Below are 17504 nucleotides of genomic sequence, written 5' to 3' on the forward strand. Positions count from 1 at the left end.
TCCGGCCCCCCTGTTTTTTCCCAAACACCCGATACGAAAACCTCAAGAACTTTTGCATCCGGACTCCGATTTTGATGATCTTGGGCTCGTTTCGAAGCTAGTAACAAGCTCTACAAGATCATGCAGGGAACCATCATAGTCCAGTAAGGTAGGATATAAATAAAAGACGAAAGGTTTGACCTATCTAAAAAGGACATACCGGTAAAACCTCCAACCTCGAAAATGCAACAAGTTGAGTTAGGAAACTTGGATTTAGGTGAAACCAATTTTGTTGTAAAGAGGATGACAAAGGCTATCCCACAAAGAGTGAAAATCTTAAGAACAAGTGGGGTAGGTTTTTCTATGTATTTTAGAGTGAAACCTCTCAATACGAAAAACCGAGAAAAACTCCAATATCGAAAACGCAACAAGTGATTCATGCGGAATCCGTTTTCGATGAACTAGAGGTTGCTATGGAAATAACCAAAAGCTCTAAATCACCTCATGGATAAGATCCAAATAACAACCAAGAAAGATGATGATGAACCAAACTCGAAAACGCAACAAGTGATCTATGCGAAATCCGTTTTCGATGAACTAGACCTTGTCATGAGAATAAGCACAAGCTCTAAAACATCACATGGATAAGATCCAAATAACAACCAAGAAAGATGATGCAAGGATGCAAAGGTTTGAGCTCTCTCCGAATGATACGATCGAGTTACTCACTCGAGAGCCCTCTTGATAGTACGGCAACTAAACTATAAACTGGTCTCCAACTACACCATGAGACCGGTGAGAAAGAAACCCTATCAAGAGCAAACCTTAACCTTGTGCATACCACTTGAGCTCGATGACGACGATCTTGACCTCAACAAGATGGAACGCCTTTCTTGCTTGTGCTTGCTTGACGAAGTCTTGTGGATTGCTCCCCCATAATCCACCATGGGAGAGCTTCTTCTTCGCCGCATCTTCACATAACCATGACCACCATGTGGATGGCAAGACTCAAGCAAAGGATCTCTTCGAGATGACTCATCTTGAACTTGCACTTCATTTCTCCATGGCAAGCTTCAAGATTATGAACTCTTCGAGTTGGCTCATCTTAAACTTGCACTTCATTCTTCATTCTTCATCATATTGATGTCTTGAAGTAACTTGAGGGCTCACTTCATCTTCATCTTCAAGACATACTTGACACTTGATATCCTTCATCAAATTCTTCTTATTGCAACCTTGAAGCCAACATATGGTTCAAGAATCGCCTATGGACAACTCCTACAAATATAACTCAAATGCAAACATTAGTCCATAGGGATTGTCATTAATTACCAAAACTACACATGGGGGCTCCATGCACTTTCACCAGCTACTCTAGGCGCCCCAAGCGCGATGCTTCTCGCTTTTTGACTAGCTTGTGGCAGATGTGCAGGAATACCAATGATGTTGCTCATCAATTCTTGCCTTGAACCAGGAGACCGGGAGGCGCCAAAATGAGTTCATGGCTGCAAGGAATCACCATGTTCCTCCTCCTGGACCCGAGATGGAGCCTGTGATTGCACCAACTTGGGAGATGCCTCCCATTGATGATGAGATGCTCTAGAACTTTGATTTCTCCATGTATGCTCATGGTGGTCTTCCCCTAGATCTGCTCAGGATCCTGATACTACTGGCTATAGAGAAGATTATGATGAAGACAATGAAGCGTATGGTGATGATGATGATGAGGGTGATGAGGACGAGGATAAGGATGATGGCTCTCCACCCGCTGGGACAGAGTTCTACTGATGGGAACGATAGCATCCCTACTCTTTTCTTCGCCTTTTTGGTGTTCCGATCCAAAGGGCCGGGGAGAAGAGAGTATATTCTAGGATCACGGGGTCCCTTGGTTGCACAAGCCATGATTGATACTTTATTTGCTTCTTATTTGGCTTGTGCTTATTTGCTTTTTCATTCCAAGAACCATTTGCCATCACTTCCTACGTGACCATGTTGCTAATAGGGACATTGATCTTGCTCATGTGGGGACAGCGTACCAATTGGTGGATATTTTTACTAAGCCTTTGGATGAAGCCCGGTTTGTGAACTTGAGAGGAGAACTTGGTATTCTTGATCCTAAAAACTTAGATTGAATAACTTCTTGCACTATATTCTTGTGCTTATTTGCTTTTTCATTCCAAGAACCATTTGCTACTTTGAATAACTCGTGTATGAACAAGTACTTGTATGCTTAATCTCTATATTAGGGTGATTATGCTTTATGCTTATATATCTTGATATTGTCCATACCATGCTTGTTTCCTAAAGATATTGGGGGATCTTCTCATATTACACAAATGGTACACTTTGCATTCAAACGCAAATTCTCCAAGTGCACACATTATGGGGGAGCTGTCTTAATATCTTATAAGGAATCAAGGTTTAAAGCTTATCATAATATCTATATGTGACCCTAGCTCGGTTTGTCATCGTATACCAAAAAGGGGGAGATTGTAAGGGTATTTTACCCTTATCCATTATTTTGGTAACATTGACACCGTGCTAGAGTATTTGGCCTAATACATGTCTATGAGGTTAATCCTAGGTATTAGCCAAAGAGGCATAAATGGTGTATCAATGGAAAAAGAAGGTAAATGGAGACCCCCCACTTCGACAACAATCAAGAAGAGCTCTTCAGCACCTGGCCAGCCATAGTCCCGGTCAGACCGGCCGTGGCACCGGCCAGCCCGGCGCCGACCGACTCCTCGGCTGGTGCCAGCGGGGGGATGTACTGTAAGTCACAGAGCCCTCCCGGTCATGGCCCGGTCACTGGCCCGGTTTGGACCGATCTGGTCCGGTCAGGAGCCCGGTCTGACAGGGTTGTCGGCCGGGCGCCCCGGCGCCAACCGACTCCTACGCTGATGACATCTGGGGGCATTACTGCACGACAATGACCTGGCCCGGTCATGGACCGGTCCCAGCTCCGGTTTGGACCGGATGGCCCGGTCCCAGGCCCGGTCTGACCGGTGCCTGAGCCCAGGGGCGGGCCCAGAATATTAATTATGGGTATTCAAAGTATAAAAAATAATTATTATACGAAACAAAGTTTATAAATTATTATGCTGAATGTGTAAATTCTTACAAATCTCTAACAACTGGGGTTAATATGAAAACGTAAGAGTAGAGAAAACACGATATGATCTTCCTATAACAAAAATACATGCACAAAATATATTTTGCAAAAAATGAACAATAAAATGCAAAAATAGGGGTTGAACTCAAGACCTAACGAATAGATAGTTCTTAACAAACCATTTGTGCTACTTCAAACACTCATGTCATTCTAGGGGCGTTTTACTTTTTATATATTATGTACAATATTCATATATATCAATGTATTTTTCAAAGTATTTGGGTATTCAACTGAATACCCTTGAATTGAAGTGGGCCCGCCCCTGCCTGAGCCGGCCGGCCCGGTTGAACGGGTTCCTCGAAGAAGTTGCTGAGGTGGCAAGTCATCAATGGCCATATTTCAAGTGACACTATATATATGTCAACACCCGGATTTTTAAGTCCGAATGCCTATTATGTCATACATCGCAATCCCAGGAATATTGTTGTTGCGAGGCATAATAGTTAAGTATCACAGTCATCATTCCTTACAAACCATAAGTCTTACAAATTGGAATCACATGATCCATATTACACGAATAGTTGATCTATTGATCAACGAACCAACACAAGTTCATAGTTCAACATAGCGGAAGCGTAAGATACAAGGACTCTCGAGTCCACAGGCCAACGCTTGACGTCGGAAGGCGCTTAGTTGTCGTAGGCGTCCTGCTGGTCATCTCCTTGTTCATCTTCATACTCTGGCCATTTGAATAGCCAGGGACAAAGCCGTGAGTACGTTGAGTACTCGCAAACTCAAACTAATGTAAGTGCTAGACATTCTAGTAGGGTTTGCTAAGCTCTAGTTTATTTGCATAAAGCTAGTTTTAGTTCACAAAGTTTTGAGAAAAGCTTACTCAAGTGCTAACTAACTCAAGTGAGAACATTAGTGTCATCCCCACCATTCAAGTGGTGATTTCAATTCAATCCACCACAAATCATTTCACCATCACCTTTCAACATCATTTTCAAAGATATGACATCGGAAACTGTATGGCCTTTCCAACCGTCCGTAACCGTGGACGCGGCTATTCGAATAGGTTTACACTCTGCAGAGGTTGCACACTTGTGCCACAACATTTGATTTCATCCGTCGGGATTTCCCCGAATGATCGTAACACAGTACGCGGATTATCAACCATAACCTTTCACTTACGAACCCTAGTATGAGCACCTCTCCCCATGAGCTTGGCCTCCCAGTGAAGACCAACTGTCAACCTGGGAACTGCACAGGGCTTGGGCCGGACATTCACCTCATTTCGCATCATATCGTATCGTTTCTTTTGTGGTAGAGGCAGCTTTCGGCATAACCCCGATGACGCTTGTTTAGAGGGAACCCATACTAAGACGCATAAACTTCCAGTTAAGCCCTACCCATAATCAGGTATTGTGGGGGTACTTGAGAATTGGAAAGGTATCGCATTCAAACCAACATCATGTTTTATAAAAAAATCACCATCTTCTCTTGGTCATATTCACCTTCAAAAATCATTCAATGGAATGCATCTTCATTCCAAGGTTTCAAAATCCTTTCAAAAATCACAAGGCTCCCATCTAGAGTAGTCAAATTTAGTTTATTAGCACTAGCTCTAATTCATGAGGGGTGCTATCTTGCCTTGCTTGGAAGAGACTAACTCACTACTCTAGTACCCAACTTGTACTTTGACCAAAGTTAACTATAAAAGTAAATCATTTAGAAAACAAGTAAAAACTTGGGATGGGTTCACATAAGAAAAGATAAGAAACATAGTGCCATGCCCCAAGGGGCTTTGCACTTTGCAAGGGTAAAAGCTTGCATAGTAATTTAGCTTGCCTTGGTAGTTCTCAAACTGTTCCTCCTCCTCCTCCTGGTAGCAACCTTCTTCTTCGGTGTACTCTCCGGTGCTACCGTCTAAATTTGAATACGAGTATAATTACTCACTAATTCAATGGCTATTCCACACATCACAAATAAACACACAAACTACTCTATGCACACACATAAATAAACTAGGGTGCATGGGTGGTGGGATTTAAAATAGAATTTGAATTCTATCTGTAGATGATAGTTCCATAGGGTTCTTGAGAAATAAATTCCTCTCATTGAAATCTTCTTAAGATTTAATTTCTCCAACAGTCATGGATGAACTCATCTTGACCTAAGTCAAATGTTCCTCATCATCATCATTTGGGAGAATGATTTAAATGAGGTGGAACACCTCATACCATTTAAATAACACTACATTTGATTTAAATCTCAAGAATTTCATATAAGAGAGTTTGGAACCAAGGGTCCAAACATCCCATGAATTCATGTGAGACAAGTTTAAATGAAGTATAAGACTTCACACAATTTAACTTTAATAGTTTTGGACAATATCAACTAGTTAAACTAGTCAAAATATCCATTCACTACACCATGGCATGATCATGCAAAGTGACCACACCATTTTATTGCATAAACAATTAGTGTAAGTCCAATGTGAGCTATCAGAGTTGGAAAAAACTTAATATATATTTTGGTTGATTTTTAAAAATTATTTGAATAGGGAAAAGTCCCTGGCTTGTTATTTTTGTCACATTAATTCTACAAAGAAATTGACCAAGAGGCCAGTGGCATTTTGTAGAGAATTTCAGTGGCTTTCCAACAATATCAAATGCACTAAATTTGGTTTAGCCAATTTGAAACTATTTAATTTCAAAGTTTGAGCAGTATTGGATTGTTTGGAAAATGTTTAAAACGAATTTGAATTAAACAGGCCGGCGGGAAACCAACGTGGGCCGAAACGGTTTAAACAGAGAAAAACGGCCCAGCAGCGCATCCAGTGCACGCGGGCCTGCTGACAGGGTGGGGACCACCCGTCAGTGGGCGTTTAAACCCGAAACGGTACGGGGTGACGTGGAGCGTAGGATTAGAAGGAGATCCAACGGCGCACGGTCGTCGTCTTCTCCGGCGAGATGCCGAGGTTCTGGCGGCGAGCCAAGGGGGTGGGAGAGCTAACCAGGGCTCCCGCGGGGGCTGGCAGTGTGCGTGATGTAGATGTGGACGACGGCGAAGCTCCTGGCACCGGCGGCGTCTCCTGGATCGGCTTCAATCGACGGCGATCTTCCGCGGCGTCCGGCGGCAGTGAGGTGGCGATTGGGTGGCTGCGGTGGGGAATGTCGACGGTGGAGTGGCTCAGGCGGTCAAGTGAGAAGAGGGGAAGGCGATGGTGTGCTCAGATCGACGAGCGGAGCTCTCCTTTTATAGGCGAGCGAGCGACCGTGGGGGCTGCGGCGAAGTCGACATGCTCGCGGCGATTCCGGCGAGCGGTTGGGCTTGGCGAGGGTGCTGTCTGGTTCTCCTGCGCGTGCGATGCGTTTGGCGGCGACAACGCGGTCGGGGGAGGCTGGGTTAGGTCGCATTGCTTCCGTGTCCGTCGCGTCCGCGGCGGACCAGGGTTCTCTTCTCCGGCGACGGCGGTTGCGGGTCTTGGTCGAGGGCGTGTCTGGGAGCGTTGCGGTGTCACGGTGATGCTCAACGTGCTCGCAGGGGGTCCAGGGGGTGCTCGAGGTCGTGGCGCGGCGCGTGGCCAGTGTGTGTCCGCGTCGGGCACACGCGCGACGTGAGCGGCGTCCAGGGCGTCGTGGACGCGTGCTGGTCTGGGCGTTGTCGAGCTCCTCCTCGACCGGGGCTGGGCTAGGGTGGCGTAGGAGAGGCGGTGGCATGCTGTGGCGCAGGGGCCAGGGTTGGGGAAGCAAGGGGAGAGGGGGTGGTGCGGCATGGCCGGCATGTGGCCGGCATGGCCATGCCATGCTTGCTCTCTCTCCCTCCTTAGCTCCACTATGTTTCATTTAGGGTTTAAGGGGACCAGGGAACATTGTAGTATAGTTTTGGTTTAAATTTGGTGAGGTAGATCACTATTTGCAATAGTTGCAAATAGTGCCCAATTTTGGAAAATGCAAAATTATCCAAATTGGAAAAAGTTCAAAAGGTGAAAGTTTGTGATATGTGAAGGTTGAGATAAGTTGTAATTGACCAGAGATGAATTGAGGTGGTGGTGGAAAAATTAGATTTCAAAATTTGGCCAAAATGGCTAAGTGGAGATTGTTGAACTTGTTATAAAGTTGCAACTTTGGATGAGCATAGCTAGTGATCAAAGATGAATTTGGCAGGGTGGTCTTCATCAAAGTTGTTCACCTTGATGTTGACTTTGAAATGGTGCAAAGAGTTAGCAAGAATTGGTTTGAGAAAATTGAATTGCAGGGGCTCAAAGTGGTGATCAGACTAAAATTGGCAGATTTGGTCATCATCACATGTGAGTGGGAAAAGTGTTTGAAATTCATTTGAATTGTGCAACCCTGGTTCCAAAAGTTGTAATAAGTGTTTAATAACATTATTCAACTAATGGTGAAAACCAAATAGGTTTAGGGTCAAAATTTATAAAAATGCCATAGGGCTTATGTGAGGGTTTTTAGGGTTTTGTATTTTATGGATTTTCTCCTTCTTTGATTTTATTTGGTTGGTGGTCTTCACAGGATCATCCTAGGGTTTTAGATCATATCTAAAACAAGTAATAGCACTCATCATGGCATATCACTCAAATGCACAAGTCCTATGCATGGTACTATATGCAAAAGAAAAGTTTTTGTTGGTTTGAAATTTTGTTCTCTGGAATTCTCTAACTTTCTTTTCATTGAAATTTGGGGTGTTACAAACCCTTCCCCCTTACAAAAGATCTCGTCCCGAGATCAAAAAGAAAGTTAGGTACTAAAGAGATCTGGGTACTCCTTCTTCATGAAGTCTTCGCGTTCCCAGGTGGCTTCATCCTCGGTATGATTGCTCCATTGGATCTTCAGAAACTTGATGCTTCGGGTGCGGGTGGTTCTGTACGCTTCTTCTAGGATGCGAATCGGCACTTCGCGGTAAGTCAGATCCTGGTTGATATCCACCGATCGGTGATCGATGTTCTTGAACACTTCGGTCTTCTCAGGGACTTCAAGACATTTCCGGAGAAGTGAGATGTGAAAAACGTCGTGCACAGCCGACATTTCTTCAGGCAACTCCAGTTGATAAGATACTTCACCTCGGCGGCTGAGGACTTGGAAAGGTCCCACATAGCGAGGTGCAAGCTTTCCTTTCAGCTGAAACCTTTGCATCCCTTTCAAGGGGGATACTTTGAGATAGACGAAATCTCCGATCTCAAAGGTCATCTCCCGACGTCTTTTGTCAGCGTAGCTCTTCTGTCTGGATTGCACAGTCTTGAGATACTCACGGATCTTGTGAACCTTCTCTTCGGCTTCACGAAGAACGTCCGGGCCGAAAACTTGACTCTCTCCGACTTCTGACCAGTTCAGGGGGGTACGGCACTTCCTTCCGTACAAGGCTTCAAAGGGGGCCATCTGTAGGCTGGCTTGATAACTATTGTTGTATGAGAATTCTGCGTAAGGTAGGCGGTCTTCCCACTTGGATCCGTATTCCAAGTACGCATGCTCTAAGCATGTCTTCCAAGATCTGGTTTACTCTCTCGATCTGTCCGTCGGTCGAGGGTGATAGGCGGTGCTGAAATTTAGGCGAGTGCCTAGTCCTTCATGCACCTTCGCGTAACCTTGAGGTGAACTGTGATCCTCTATCAGACACTATCGATTTGGGGGTCCCGTGCAAGGCGACTATTCTGGAGATGTAAAGTTCAGCCAACTTGGGGCCTTGATAGGTGGTTTTGACGGCGATGAAATGGGCGACTTTGGTCAATCTATCGACCACTACCCATATGGAATCATTGCCTTTGCTGGATTTGGGCAGTCCGGTGATAAAGTCCATTCCTACGGAGTCCCATTTCCATTCTGGAATCTGAAGGGGTTGCAACAGTCCGGCGGGTCTTTGGTGTTCTGCCTTGACTCTCTGACAGATGTCACACTTAGCGATATAGCTACCGATCTCTCTCTTCATTCCGTGCCACCAAAATTGTTCCTTTAGGTCCTGGTACATCTTGGTACCTCCGGGGTGGATGGAGTAAAGGGTGTCATGGGCTTCTTGCAGGATGACTTGCTTCAAGTCAGAGTCCGATGGTACGCAGAGACGTTCTTTGTACCAAAGCACTCCGGCTTCGTCAATGGTGAATCCGGGGGCTTTTCCTGCGGCTATCTGTTTCTTGATTCCGTCAATGCTAGCGTTGTCTTTCTGGGCTTCCTTGATCTGACCAACCAAGGTGGGTTGTAGTTCTATGCTGGCTAGGAATCCTTCACTAACGAGTTCAAGTCTGAACTGCTCAAACTCTTGGTGCAAACTGGGCTGTTCGGTTGCGAGCATGGAGTTCAACTGGCACGGCAGTCGACTCAAAGCATCCGCTACCACATTGGCCTTGCCGGGGTGGTAGTGAATCTCCATGTCGTAATCCTTGATCAATTCGATCCATCGGCGTTGTCTCATGTTCAACTCTTTCTGGGTGAAAATGTATTTGAGGCTTTTGTGGTCGGAGTAGATCTCGCATCGATTACCCATGAGGTAATGACGCCAAACTTTCAAGGCTAAGACCACGGCTGCAAGCTCGAGGTCGTGGGTTGGGTAGTTCTGCTCATGTTGCTTGAGTTGCCTAGAAAGGTAGGATACAACCTTTCCTTCTTGCATAAGCACGCATCCAAGTCCAGTCTTGGAGGCGTCGCAATATACGTCAAAGGGCTTTGCGATATCTGGCATGATCAGGATTGGGGCTGTTGTCAGTCTACTCTTGAGCTGTTGAAAGCTCTCTTCACACTTGTCGGTCCACTCAAACTTTCTGTCCTTTTTCAGCAGTTGGGTCATTGGTCGAGCGATGCTCGAGAAACCTTCTACAAATCTGCGGTAATATCCGGCTAATCCAAGAAAAGCACGGACCTCAGTTTGTGTGGTTGGGGCTTTCCATTCCATAACAGTTTTGATCTTGGCGGGATCTACGGCAATTCCTCCTGCAGACAAGATGTGTCCGAGGAATCCAACTTCTTCCAGCCAAAACTCACACTTGCTAAACTTGGCGTACAACTGGTGCTGTCTAAGGGTTTCTAGAACAATCTCCAAATGCTGTTCATGTTCCTCTTCGGACTTGGAGTAGACCAGAATGTCGTCGATGAAAACAACGACAAACTTGTCCAAAAAGTTCATGAAGATCTTATTCATGAGGTTCATGAAGTAAGCGGGGGCATTGGTCAATCCAAACGACATGACGTTGTACTCATACAACCCATATCTGGTGGTAAAGGCAGTTTTTGGAATGTCGGTGGCTCGGATCTTCAGTTGGTGGTATCCAGTTCTAAGATCAATCTTCGAGAAAACTCGGGATCCGGTGAGTTGGTCAAACAAGTCTTCGATCTTGGGTAAGGGGTATTTGTTTTTGATGGTGACATCGTTAAGCTTACGATAGTCTGTGCATAAACGATTTGCACCATCCTTCTTGTCAACAAACAAGACGGGGGATCTCCAGGGGGATGCACTTGGTCTAATCAAACCTTTGGCTAACATGTCATCTATTTGCTTCTTCAGCTCCACAAGCTCGGCTGCGTTCATTTTGGGGTTAAGTTTGAAAAACATTTGACAACTTGTAAACTTTTCATGACAAACATAACATTCATTCATTCATGCAATACATAGTACAAACTACACATACTCCAATGGTTTTAAGAACCATTCTCATGCTACGATACAAAGGACGGGATACAACTCACACCTACTATAAGTGAAACTAGTGCAACTACTCCTCATCATCGATATCAATCGGGACGTAGTCATCCTGTCCGGCCTCTAGGAACTCGTAGTCCTCCTCCTCGGTGTTCTCGTCCTCCTCAAAGTCATCGTCATCGCTCAGGAAGGCGTCTCCTCCCCGAATATCGATGCCTTCATCGTCCTCCTCCATGTGACGAATCTGATCCTCCTGGGCCGTGACAGTGGCCTCAAGTGACGCGATCCGGTCGCGAAGGCGGCGAATCGTAGCGTCCTTCTTGGCATGCTGCTGGCGAAGGTTCCTGCGGTCGTTGTTGAGTAGCTTGATCGCCTCACCCTGCTCGATGATGTGAGCATGGGTCTGGTTCGCGTAAGCGCGAGAGGCGTCGAGGTCCCTCTGAGTCTGGTAGAGCATGAAGTCCAAGTGATCCACATGGTGCCTCAACTGGGGGTGGAGTGGCACATCCATGGGTCTTCCGTCAGAGTTACGCCGTGCGAGATGCGCAAAGCGTTCCTCACGAAGGGCTTCGGTATTCTGTCCGCACAGACGAGCAAGTGCTTCCTGAAGAGCACGTGCAAGCCCGTCGAGCCAGTTGCTTTCCCTGAAAGAGAAAAGGATCCTCTCCGAGGTGGGAGGCTCCAGCTTGCCCCTCAAGTCGGCAGTGATAATCCACTGCAGTTCCCCTCCCGGCTGGTCGTCCACCTGAATCCCGTGAAACTCGGGGTGTGGGCGGCCAAGGTGATCCGACAGGGAGTCGAGGTCATGCTCGAAGATCAAGCTTCCTCCGTTTCCAAGCTGATAAAACTTGGTGTTGAGGGGTTCATTTGGCTCCATCTGAAAGAGAATTGGATGAGTAAGTTAGAGAGTGCAAAGTGTGGCAAAGTTTTAAGTTGATTCAAATAAGATAGAACATGATCAAATTTTGGCAAAGTCTCAAAGACAAGAGTGTAGTAAATTTTCACAAGTAATTCTTTCATTTGATTACAAAGTTAAATTTTTCAGAACGCCCAGTCTAACTAAGGTCTTCTAAGGTCAAACAATGGCTCTGATACCAACTTGTCAACACCCGGATTTTTAAGTCCGAATGCCTATTATGTCATACATCGCAATCCCAGGAATATTGTTGTTGCGAGGCATAATAGTTAAGTATCACAGTCATCATTCCTTACAAACCATAAGTCTTACAAATTGGAATCACATGATCCATATTACACGAATAGTTGATCTATTGATCAACGAACCAACACAAGTTCATAGTTCAACATAGCGGAAGCGTAAGATACAAGGACTCTCGAGTCCACAGGCCAACGCTTGACGTCGGAAGGCGCTTAGTTGTCGTAGGCGTCCTGCTGGTCATCTCCTTGTTCATCTTCATACTCTGGCCATTTGAATAGCCAGGGACAAAGCCGTGAGTACGTTGAGTACTCGCAAACTCAAACTAATGTAAGTGCTAGACATTCTAGTAGGGTTTGCTAAGCTCTAGTTTATTTGCATAAAGCTAGTTTTAGTTCACAAAGTTTTGAGAAAAGCTTACTCAAGTGCTAACTAACTCAAGTGAGAACATTAGTGTCATCCCCACCATTCAAGTGGTGATTTCAATTCAATCCACCACAAATCATTTCACCATCACCTTTCAACATCATTTTCAAAGATATGACATCGGAAACTGTATGGCCTTTCCAACCGTCCGTAACCGTGGACGCGGCTATTCGAATAGGTTTACACTCTGCAGAGGTTGCACACTTGTGCCACAACATTTGATTTCATCCGTCGGGATTTCCCCGAATGATCGTAACACAGTACGCGGATTATCAACCATAACCTTTCACTTACGAACCCTAGTATGAGCACCTCTCCCCATGAGCTTGGCCTCCCAGTGAAGACCAACTGTCCAACCTCGGGAACTGCACAGGCTTGGGCCGGACATTCACCTCATTTCGCATCATATCGTATCGTTTCTTTTGTGGTAGAGGCAGCTTTCGGCATAACCCCGATGACGCTTGTTTAGAGGGAACCCATACTAAGACGCATAAACTTCCGGTTAAGCCCTACCCATAATCGTGTATTGTGGGGGTACTTGAGAATTGGAAAGGTATCGCATTCAAACCAACATCATGTTTTATAAAAAAATCACCATCTTCTCTTGGTCATATTCACCTTCAAAAATCATTCAATGGAATGCATCTTCATTCCAAGGTTTCAAAATCCTTTCAAAAATCACAAGGCTCCCATCTAGAGTAGTCAAATTTAGTTTATTAGCACTAGCTCTAATTCATGAGGGGTGCTATCTTGCCTTGCTTGGAAGAGACTAACTCACTACTCTAGTACCCAACTTGTACTTTGACCAAAGTTAACTATAAAAGTAAATCATTTAGAAAACAAGTAAAAACTTGGGATGGGTTCACATAAGAAAAGATAAGAAACATAGTGCCATGCCCCAAGGGGCTTTGCACTTTGCAAGGGTAAAAGCTTGCATAGTAATTTAGCTTGCCTTGGTAGTTCTCAAACTGTTCCTCCTCCTCCTCCTGGTAGCAACCTTCTTCTTCGGTGTACTCTCCGGTGCTACCGTCTAAATTTGAATACGAGTATAATTACTCACTAATTCAATGGCTATTCCACACATCACAAATAAACACACAAACTACTCTATGCACACACATAAATGAACTAGGGTGCATGGGTGGTGGGATTTAAAATAGAATTTGAATTCTATCTGTAGATGATAGTTCCATAGGGTTCTTGAGAAATAAATTCCTCTCATTGAAATCTTCTTAAGATTTAATTTCTCCAACAGTCATGGATGAACTCATCTTGACCTAAGTCAAATGTTCCTCATCATCATCATTTGGGAGAATGATTTAAATGAGGTGGAACACCTCATACCATTTAAATAACACTACATTTGATTTAAATCTCAAGAATTTCATATAAGAGAGTTTGGAACCAAGGGTCCAAACATCCCATGAATTCATGTGAGACAAGTTTAAATGAAGTATAAGACTTCACACAATTTAACTTTAATAGTTTTGGACAATATCAACTAGTTAAACTAGTCAAAATATCCATTCACTACACCATGGCATGATCATGCAAAGTGACCACACCATTTTATTGCATAAACAATTAGTGTAAGTCCAATGTGAGCTATCAGAGTTGGAAAAAACTTAATATATATTTTGGTTGATTTTTAAAAATTATTTGAATAGGGAAAAGTCCCTGGCTTGTTATTTTTGTCACATTAATTCTACAAAGAAATTGACCAAGAGGCCAGTGGCATTTTGTAGAGAATTTCAGTGGCTTTCCAACAATATCAAATGCACTAAATTTGGTTTAGCCAATTTGAAACTATTTAATTTCAAAGTTTGTGCAGTATTGGATTGTTTGGAAAATGTTTAAAACGAATTTGAATTAAACAGGCCGGCGGGAAACCAACGTGGGCCGAAACTGTTTAAACAGAGAAAAATGGCCCAGCAGCGCATCCAGTGCGCGCGGGCCTGCTGACAGGGTGGGGACCACCCGTCAGTGGGCGTTTAAACCCGAAACGGTACGGGGTGACGTGGAGCGTAGGATTAGAAGGAGATCCAACGGCGCACGGTCGTCGTCTTCTCCGGCGAGATGCCGAGGTTCTGGCGGCGAGCCTAGGGGGTGGGAGAGCTAACCAGGGCTCCCGCGGGGGCTGGCAGTGTGCGTGATGTAGATGTGGACGACGGCGAAGCTCCTGGCACCGGCGGCGTCTCCTGGATCGGCTTCAATCGACGGCGATCTTCCGCGGCGTCCGGCGGCAGTGAGGTGGCGATTGGGTGGCTGCGGTGGGGAATGTCGACGGTGGAGTGGCTCAGGCGGTCAAGTGAGAAGAGGGGAAGGCGATGGTGTGCTCAGATCGACGAGCGGAGCTCTCCTTTTATAGGCGAGCGAGCGACCGTGGGGGCTGCGGCGAAGTCGACATGCTCGCGGCGATTCCGGCGAGCGGTTGGGCTTGGCGAGGGTGCTGTCTGGTTCTCCTCTGCCAGGCGATGCGTTTGGCGGCGACAACGCGGTCGGGGGAGGCTGGGTTAGGTCGCATTGCTTCCGTGTCCGTCGCGTCCGCGGCGGACCAGGGTTCTCTTCTCCGGCGACGGCGGTTGCGGGTCTTGGTCGAGGGCGTGTCTGGGAGCGTTGCGGTGTCACGGTGATGCTCAACGTGCTCGCAGGGGGTCCAGGGGGTGCTCGAGGTCGTGGCGCGGCGCGTGGCCAGTGTGTGTCCGCGTCGGGCACACGCGCGACGTGAGCGGCGTCCAGGGCGTCGTGGACGCGTGCTGGTCTGGGCGTTGTCGAGCTCCTCCTCGACCGGGGCTGGGCTAGGGTGGCGTAGGAGAGGCGGTGGCATGCGTGGCGCGAGGGCCAGGGTTGGGGAAGCAAGGGGAGAGGGGGTGGTGCGGCATGGCCGGCATGTGGCCGGCATGGCCATGCCATGCTTGCTCTCTCTCCCTCCTTAGCTCCACTATGTTTCATTTAGGGTTTAAGGGGACCAGGGAACATTGTAGTATAGTTTTGGTTTAAATTTGGTGAGGTAGATCACTATTTGCAATAGTTGCAAATAGTGCCCAATTTTGGAAAATGCAAAATTATCCAAATTGGAAAAAGTTCAAAAGGTGAAAGTTTGTGATATGTGAAGGTTGAGATAAGTTGTAATTGACCAGAGATGAATTGAGGTGGTGGTGGAAAAATTAGATTTCAAAATTTGGCCAAAATGGCTAAGTGGAGATTGTTGAACTTGTTATAAAGTTGCAACTTTGGATGAGCATAGCTAGTGATCAAAGATGAATTTGGCAGGGTGGTCTTCATCAAAGTTGTTCACCTTGATGTTGACTTTGAAATGGTGCAAAGAGTTAGCAAGAATTGGTTTGAGAAAATTGAATTGCAGGGGCTCAAAGTGGTGATCAGACTAAAATTGGCAGATTTGGTCATCATCACATGTGAGTGGGAAAAGTGTTTGAAATTCATTTGAATTGTGCAACCCTGGTTCCAAAAGTTGTAATAAGTGTTTAATAACATTATTCAACTAATGGTGAAAACCAAATAGGTTTAGGGTCAAAATTTATAAAAATGCCATAGGGCTTATGTGAGGGTTTTTAGGGTTTTGTATTTTATGGATTTTCTCCTTCTTTGATTTTATTTGGTTGGTGGTCTTCACAGGATCATCCTAGGGTTTTAGAGCATATCTAAAACAAGTAATAGCACTCATCATGGCATATCACTCAAATGCACAAGTCCTATGCATGGTACTATATGCAAAAGAAAAGTTTTTGTTGGTTTGAAATTTTGTTCTCTGGAATTCTCTAACTTTCTTTTCATTGAAATTTGGGGTGTTACAATATACCCCTTCTTCTACCTCTGAAGGGTTAGTCACTACACTACAAGCTATTCTTGAGCTCTCTCTCACATACTCCATTGTTAGAAACACCAAAAGCCTCAGATCTCTCCTCCTCCACCCAAACTCAAATCCCTTCGGGGAAAAGATAGAGGAGGACCCGATCTACCGTTATACCAAGCCAAATCTTGTTCCACCTTGTATTCATCAAGATACTTCCTCTCTAGGGTTTCTTGAAGGGCAAGAGTGGTCCGGAAGCATCCGGGCTGTGGATTTACTCCTGACAAGATTGTGAAGGTTTGGAGGCTACCTCAAAGTCTGCCACAAGTGAGTGAACTATTCCTTCGTGGGATAGGCTCCGGAGAATAGGGTGAGCCTTCGTGGCGTTGGGGAATCCTTCGTGGGACCTCCACCCCTCCAAACGTGACGTACCTTCTTGCAAAGGAAGGGAACTTGGGAATAAACCCTCGTCTCCGCGTGCTATCGGTTATCTCTAACCGAACTCCTTACTTGTTATATAATTGCCTGTGAGAGCCTTCGTGTTCGAGTTACTAGTATCATCATATAGGTTGCCTCACCTAGTTTGCATTAGGCTCACCTTTATATTCCGCAAAGCCTAATATTGCAAAGAAAGAATTAAAATTTGTAGAAACCTATTCGCCCCCTCTAGGTTTACCATCTATGAACTTTCAAACTAGAAACTACATTGCATGGTTCAATATCTCTAGCAAATTAGGTAGAATCTCATTCCGTAAAACCATTATACGGACTTTCATTTTTTTTTTGTAGAATCTAAGATTGAGGGTGCTAGATTAGATTCAATAAAACATGTTTCTTCAAAATTTTGTCCAAAGACCCGAACGAGCGAGCCCCAACATCGCTGTTTAAACCCACATTCATCCTCTGACACAACTAAGTATGGGGATGTGGACCTAGCAGTCAACCAACTCTACCAGGAAATGGTGGGCAAATACTCCTCTCCTCAGAAAGAAGGTAGGGGATGAGCACCACATAGAGGCAGATGGGGTGGAAGTAGTGGCCATAGTAGAGAGAGTTGAAGGAGGAAGGAAATAACGACAACTACGGTGGTTGAAAAGCATCCATTGACAACGATATTCATGGTCAGAAGGGTGTCGAATAAATATATCATATTTTATTTCTTTTTCCAGGTAAGATGAGCGAAGACAAGTTTATCAACATCGATAAAAGAGAACTTGCGGAGGACGAGACAAGTTCAGTCATGATTGCAGAATGTGAGGAGAGGAATAACATATGACACCATGGCTATATCGGCTGTTGTACGTGACGTTGGGAGGCGGTGACGTCAGAAAAATCGGAGAGCGGCGTTGGGAAAAGGTGAAGTCAAAAAACAG

Source organism: Lolium perenne, chromosome 2, assembly GCF_019359855.2.
Source record: "Lolium perenne isolate Kyuss_39 chromosome 2, Kyuss_2.0, whole genome shotgun sequence".
Classification (NCBI taxonomy): Eukaryota; Viridiplantae; Streptophyta; class Magnoliopsida; order Poales; family Poaceae; genus Lolium; species Lolium perenne.